The sequence below is a fragment of the Melanaphis sacchari genome, unplaced genomic scaffold, assembly GCF_002803265.2.
Source record: "Melanaphis sacchari strain LSU unplaced genomic scaffold, SCAv2.0 Contig263_pilon_pilon, whole genome shotgun sequence".
Lineage (NCBI taxonomy): Eukaryota > Metazoa > Arthropoda > Insecta > Hemiptera > Aphididae > Melanaphis > Melanaphis sacchari.
The window spans coordinates 16,312-23,715 of record NW_020271137.1 but is presented as its reverse complement, the minus strand read 5'-3'; the positions used below and the strand labels follow the sequence as shown (position 1 = coordinate 23,715).

Below are 7,404 nucleotides of genomic sequence, written 5' to 3'. Positions count from 1 at the left end.
TAATGTGCAATCATTGATTAGCAATAACAATGATTAAAATTTTTCATTACTGTTTGAATACTATCGATCAACCTGGCTTGCAAATCTGTAAAATCCAAAATAATAGTTTATATTTTGTTCATCAAATTAAACAAATGTATTAAACATTTGTATTTAACAAACTACTTACTCTACTCCATTGTCAATAGGAATTAATGTAGATATATTGTTAGTCAGTGACACTGTTTGGCGAACTAACAATGTGTTTTAAGTAAGTCACCAACATCTCCAGATGCACATGAAAAATCGGCACAATCCTGATCCATGGGTGTTTTTGAGTAATTATATTTTTATTTATTTAACATTAGAAAAGAAATATATCACTATTTTATATGTACAGAGGGGCTAATTACTTACTCAAATGGTGTTTTGAGAGATTATGATGAGGCTACTGATGGAAGACAAGTAAAAGAACCTCAACGTCAAATATGGATAGATCAGTAAAGGAATTTGGATAGATCCTTGAAGCTATTTGCAGAAGGACGCTACTCAACGGCAGAATTTTTAATATGTGCTAGGCATTCAACACCAACTTTTGGTGTAATACAGCCTAAAAATCAAGTCATTGATATACTTCCTGCTGGTGTCTTTCCACGTGCTCCACTACCTATATTACCACTCCCTCTTGATCAACATCAGGAACTGCAATGTCAAGCTATTCCTGTACTTCCTGCTGCTGTTTCACCACAGGTACCACCACTCGAAGCACCAGCTATAGTACCACTGAACTTCGATCACCATCAGGAACTGATTCATGCGAAAATTATAAAAAGGATTTTACCACGTACACCAGTAGTGCTTGTTGCTCGAGATCGTATGATTTTCCATTATAATATTACTTATACAGATTTCCAAATAAATATATTAACGAATAAATCTATTGTATTTAGTTTTTAATAATCTTGATGCAGATTATTCAGATGAAGAAATTTCATTTAATGAACAGCTTGTGTTACCATCAAATAATCACATTGAATGTGAAAATTTGTCATGTAAGTAGTAATTAATTGAAATGTGTTTCTGCTTAAGTAATTGATTAAAAATAAAGATGTTTTATTATTTTAAAGTTATACCAATAGTACCTAGAGGAAACATGTTGAATATGCCTGTACAGTCCGCCAACAGTAATAGCTTATCCATGTTTACATCAATGTCTGTGTGGACCTTGTCATGAAAGCTATACAAGAATGCCTCCAAATAAACACAGGTCATATTACCGCTGTTCACTATGTAGAACTGGAATTGAGATGTACTATAAATTATAAGTTATAACCTATAGTTATACTATATATTATAAAATATAATTATTTTTATTTTAAATTAAATATTAACTAGCCATAAATCTACTTTTATTTCTCATAAATTAAACTAATTTTCTTGATATGACATACATTTCAATTTGTTGAGTAAGTTTAACACATTTTACTGATATATTCATATAACATAATATATAGGTACCTATACAAGACAGTACCTACATTTAAATTAATATTATTACAAACATATTTTCATTATCTCTTGTGATTATAATTTATAACCATGTGTGATCAAATAAAACTTCCAAATACTTTGCAAATACTATAGAAGTCTATAAGTATAAATATCATATTTATAGAAAATACTAACACTAATACCTATTATACACTATACTTATGGTGATCAGATATAAAAATTTTAAAAAGTAATTTTAAAACTTAGCTTCTTCACTGTTGTAATTGCCAATGCGTATACCACAGACATTATAGTATTATAGTATTTTATATTTGTGGCATATACCCATTTTGCCCATATCATAGACCATAGGTCACCCTTCTACAAAAATTGTTTTTTTTTTTTTTAATAATTATTATTAATTACTAGGTACTAAAAAATTAATTATTTAAAATTATTATGTCAACTCATTAGATTTATGTCTTTATGATAGCAATTCTATAAAATTTAAGTAAACTTAAACTAAAGTATAAATATTTTAGTTAATTTTTAAAGGTAAAAATACCAAGTGTATAATTTGAAAAAATTAATGCAAAACTTTGTTAAAATATAGGAAACATTAACAAATTAAATTAACTATGCTGAAAACCAATTATATTGCATTAGCTGAGCCATAAAATATAAATTAATACCAAATTATAAAAAATTATAAACATGTAGCCCATAATATTTTCCAAAAAAGATTACAATTTTATATACTTAACATTATAATTAATGACACTAGAAATTGCATCAAAAAAGACTACTGTCCTATGAAAAATAGTACTTCTAGTCACCATAACTATATTGTACCTGTACCATTGTTACTACAAGTTACTACAGTCCACTAGTCCACATAATAATAATTAAGAAGATTTTATTTAAATAAATTATAGAAATTATTATTAAAAATAAAATGCAAAACACACTTTTGAAATGACTGGAATAAACAATTACAGTTTAAAAGTCGACGTTCATCAGTAAGTTTTCATTATAGAAGATAATGTTCTAAATTGTAATTACAATAGGTAAATAGTATGAAATATATGGTTTTAGAGTTATAATTTGTTTATTTAATACAAGTTAAGACCTAAGATCGATAAGACGTCATATACTACTACCTACGACTACAACTAGATTAGTGAAATAAATTAGTTATACCCTATAGATTGATATTAATTGGAGGTTAGGTCATAAATTGTTACCTCCAACGTATGGATATTTATCGGTTCCAATTATAACAGTTCGAAATAAGCGGAGAGAAAGGGGAGTTAAACACCCAACGACCAACAATATAAGTTTAATTTAATTTATAATGTTATTTTGAAATACCGTAATAAAAGGGTTATCTAGTAGATTAAGGGAAATCTAAACGCAAAAAGGGTAATTTAGATCCCCGACTAGGATATTGTCAACTAGTTCCCTAACCAAAAGGCCATATCATGATGTCCATAGTAGTACAGATAATTATTATTATTATTACAAGTATCGGTGCCGGAGCAAACTTTCGAGCAAATGCTTAGATGTAAGTAACTGTATTAATTTTCTCATTTTTTTTAGAATGAAATTGTATTATTATTTTCGTTATTATTGATGAGAACATATCAACAATTATGAAATCTATTAATGGAGTATTCTGATGAATGTATTGATTTTGCAATAATTAAATTTTTTTTTTTGTGTTTCATCACTTTTCAAAAAACTAATTACTGTTAAATTTTAAACATTAATATATTTTTTAATAATAAAACAATTCTAGTTGTCAATTAAAAAACAAAAAAAATAGGCTCTTTTTTAAAAAAAATTTGAAATTTTCTATTATTTTCTCAGATTCGCTATAAATGATAATTCATTAATTGTTAGTTAGCATACTTAATATAATGGTACCTACTGTAAATGTTTCTTGTCTAGAAAGTAGGAATTCTAGATTGAATAACTCAATTGATTTCTATATGTTTTGTAATCAAATTTAAAAGATTTTGAATGACGATTAACATTAAATATTTTTATACTAAAATAAAAAGACACCCACATCAGTCTTGCTTTTACAGTAGTGTTTCTTTTATTTTTGATTAGTTTTTATCGGACAGATACTGAATTTCTCATTAAATTAACCAACTTATTACCTGTTAATAGTTTAATTATTATTACTATTATGCTCCCACTAAGTATAATAAATAGGTATATAATAACATAATTATAATATTGTAATCCTACAGATGATTCGTTGGTTGAATTAAATATTTTAACATCCTTACTGAGTTTCTCAATAAATTAACAAACTAATTACCTGTATGTATCATGTATTTTAGTCTCTCTCCGTATTTTGGACAGCTGCCGTCACTTAGAGCTGCGGAATATCAAGTAATGGCCACAGATATCGTTACATCATTAAACGGTGATTGTGCCTACATCAACTATGATTCTTATGACATTATTAAACAATCTTTCAACTTGCGATTGGGTGGTTTCCAAAAAAACAATCAACGTTGCCGTAATCAGGATGGTACGTATAACAAATTATAAATTCGGTAAAATGCAGTATTCTGCGTTATGATCGAAATTAGAAAAACTTTTTCCGTTAAATAGCAGAAAAATAAGTAGTTATATGAATCATTTAATAAACAATTTATATTATTTAGGCGATATAAAATTTCCCAACAAACCCTAAATTTTCCGTAACATATTATAAAGTGACGCTTTTCATTATTTTTACTTATTATAACATACATATTATTTATTAATTTTGGTTTCTAATTATTTTTTAAGATATAAAAAAAATATTTAAACAACATTATCAGGATTTGAACTAATATTCTAATATAATTGATAATACTTCGTTTGTTTTATTTGTTTTTAACCCACAACTTTTTTTAACCAAACATCAAAGACATTCAATAGTTTAAGTATTTTATTTCATTCAGAAACTTTAAATTATCTGTGATAAATGATGAAAAAGTGTACGGATAAGAATACAATTTAGTCTACTAACATAAAACGTTCATAACAAACCCCATTAATTGAGTTCTTTTATATTGTTTTGTTGTCGACAACACATTATTTAGGTTTGGAATATTTTAATTTTTACTGTGTGACGAAATCACTTTTGCTGACAAAAGACATTATCCAGGGACGCATGTACATGAAATTGTATGATACATCTGTAAAAACCCCGGGAGAACAAGATTATAAATGTGCAGTAAGTATATTTATTTTAATACCATTAATAATTGATTTTAATATCAGATTGGTTGTCCCATTTTTAAAATTCTTATAACCAATTAAACTATGTTTTAATTTTAATAATAACAGAGGTATATTGTTGTCAAAAAATTTACAAATAGTAAATGATTATGTAAGTTATTTAGTATTTAAGTTATATAATTACTATAGGTTAAACCTATCTTTAAATTAGCTTCACAAATAAATTATATTTTTTACGGATATAAAAATATTTTTATATTATCAAAGTGTATGCTGTAGCTAATGAGAATTTAATAATGTTACTTTTACAGTTTCTTTTTATTTTTTTATTTTTTTGACTCGGATCCCGTTAAACTGTGTTTACCAATATTTTCAATTTTTGAAAAATTTGCAAATACTATTTATTTTTTTGTATATTAATTTTAATTTCACCATAGAATTAGTCTATTTGATCAAAAAACAAGATTGTTTTCTAATCTGAGTTTATTTAAAAAAATTTGGTTAATTTTGTCTCGTATTAACTTATTCTTATTCATCGCAGTTGTACGAGAAACTCAATGAAACCACCAAAACTTTCCGGATGGCTATTAGTAGGAACGCTACATGTGATGGCTTACTAGACATGATTTCCCATCCACAGTTCACAATAAACTATTTTAATAACGGGTCCATATTACTTTTGTTCGATATGAACGAATCCGACATGTTGGAAACTTCGACGAGGGCTGAAATTACAACTACTGAGTCATTAACATCAGTTGCTAAACAGAACGAGACATGGGACAACTTCTTTCCAAATTTTGTAAAACGACCGATATTATTGGTTCCATTTGTTAAATCTTCCACCCAAAGTTACCGATTCAAAAAAGCAGTAAGAGGTTAGTCTTGTTGCGAAAACGCTTCATTTATAGTATTGTAAAATATATAGTAAATATATGACAGTTACGTGTCTAAAAATAATGTTATTTGATGGGGAGAGCATATTATATTTAACACTGAGTAATATTCAAATTTAACATATCATATATAATTAGATATATTATTCGAACATTTTTATTTCATAGCAAATAAAAGATAAACACATATTTGTAATTAAGAATATAATAATTATTATTTTGCCAGATTGCATTAACCAATTAAGTTAAATACTTTTTTTTCTTAGATTATTTGATGTGTTGAGGAGTGAAAAACTGAAAAAAATTAAAATTGATAGAATACTTAATGACATGAAAATAGCTTGTATAGTTGTGTGAGTAAAAGAGTATTGGATGTGTAGAACAAAATAGTATACCCTGTATTGTTGACAGGATAGCAAGTAAGAAGACGACTTATAAAGTAGGACCTCTTTCATAATACAAAACAATGCCTGCACCTGCGCCGGCTATGCTCATTTTCGTATAACTACAATATATATTATTTAAATACATCTAAACGTTGATTTCGCCATGGTTTCACAAACAATGAACGAAGCATCAATGATTACATTTCTAAAATTATTGAATATAATATATTAAGCCTCTAATATCTATCTACCACGCCACTGGCTCACACTGATTTTATTTTTAATATTATCTATTGATTTAATCGATCTGTTGCTAAAACTCACATTTTGATATTAAATATTTAATATAGAAACGCAGAATGTAACTTTATAGTTCTATCCGTTATAAGTATTTTTCCCTACATAGTGTATTGTATTTTAGATGCTACATCTTCTGACTATATTTTCACGAGACTATCACTGTTGATGTGCGGTCTGACAAAATAATAGTATAATTTAAAATCAATAATAGTACTATTTATAATTGAATATGACGACGTTTTTTAGAAGCTAAGAACAGCCGTTAAATAGCACACTACTCGAGATACGTCATAAAAGATCGTTTAGAATGTTGTGTGTTGAGTCGAAACGGTGATTTCTCTTACGTGTTTTCTCAAAATAATGATCACGTTATTAGTAATATGTAAATTTCCGTGAATTTTCTGTCTTTTACACTCGTACTAGAGTGAAAAATTTGGCCGTTTTTAGGGATGTTCTTTAAACAAAGTTCACTGTTATCTCCCATGTAACTATGATGCTATATTTAGTTTTTAAAATTAACGTAAAAATTACAAGATACGATTATGTCAGGGTGCAGTGGTGTCTCGTGATGATTGTACTGGAATCACGTGAACCAGCTAAAATCATATATACCTAAATCATTATGTAGATTCTATGGTTATACATTAGATTATTATCACTCGCATCTATAGTTAAAAATATATTTACACAAAATATAAGATTTTTATAGCTTTTCGCTGAAAGATGTGTCCAGTATAACGATTAATTAATTTGTGAGGCAAAATTTTTAGATTGGACCTGTAGTATTGTATGTATGCACTGAATCTATTATTTATCGATGCTACGATCTTACGATCTTCTCATCAAACGTTACGTTTCCACCTGTCATTGAATCGTAATTGCTGACGGTATCAATGGATCCAAAGAAACTAAATACGTGTAATGTTTGTCTTTATGAAAAATCATAATATGTGTTAACGAAAAATTGTATTAAGTATTTAAAAATAAAATAGACAATTAATACGTTTAAAATGTAATAATAAATATAATTTTCTTCAATATTGTGCAGTGTGACAATGCGGAAAACCATGATAAAAGTGTATATGTCCTGCAAGTAATAGCAATGCAAC

The 7,404-nt window shown here is 27.2% G+C and overlaps 1 pseudogene; it reads left to right on the top strand.

The window, feature by feature from the left end:
* The first annotated feature begins 233 nt into the window (after positions 1–233).
* LOC112595264 lies at positions 234–1,304 on the top strand (annotated as a pseudogene).
* The last annotated feature ends 6,100 nt before the right edge of the window (positions 1,305–7,404 follow it).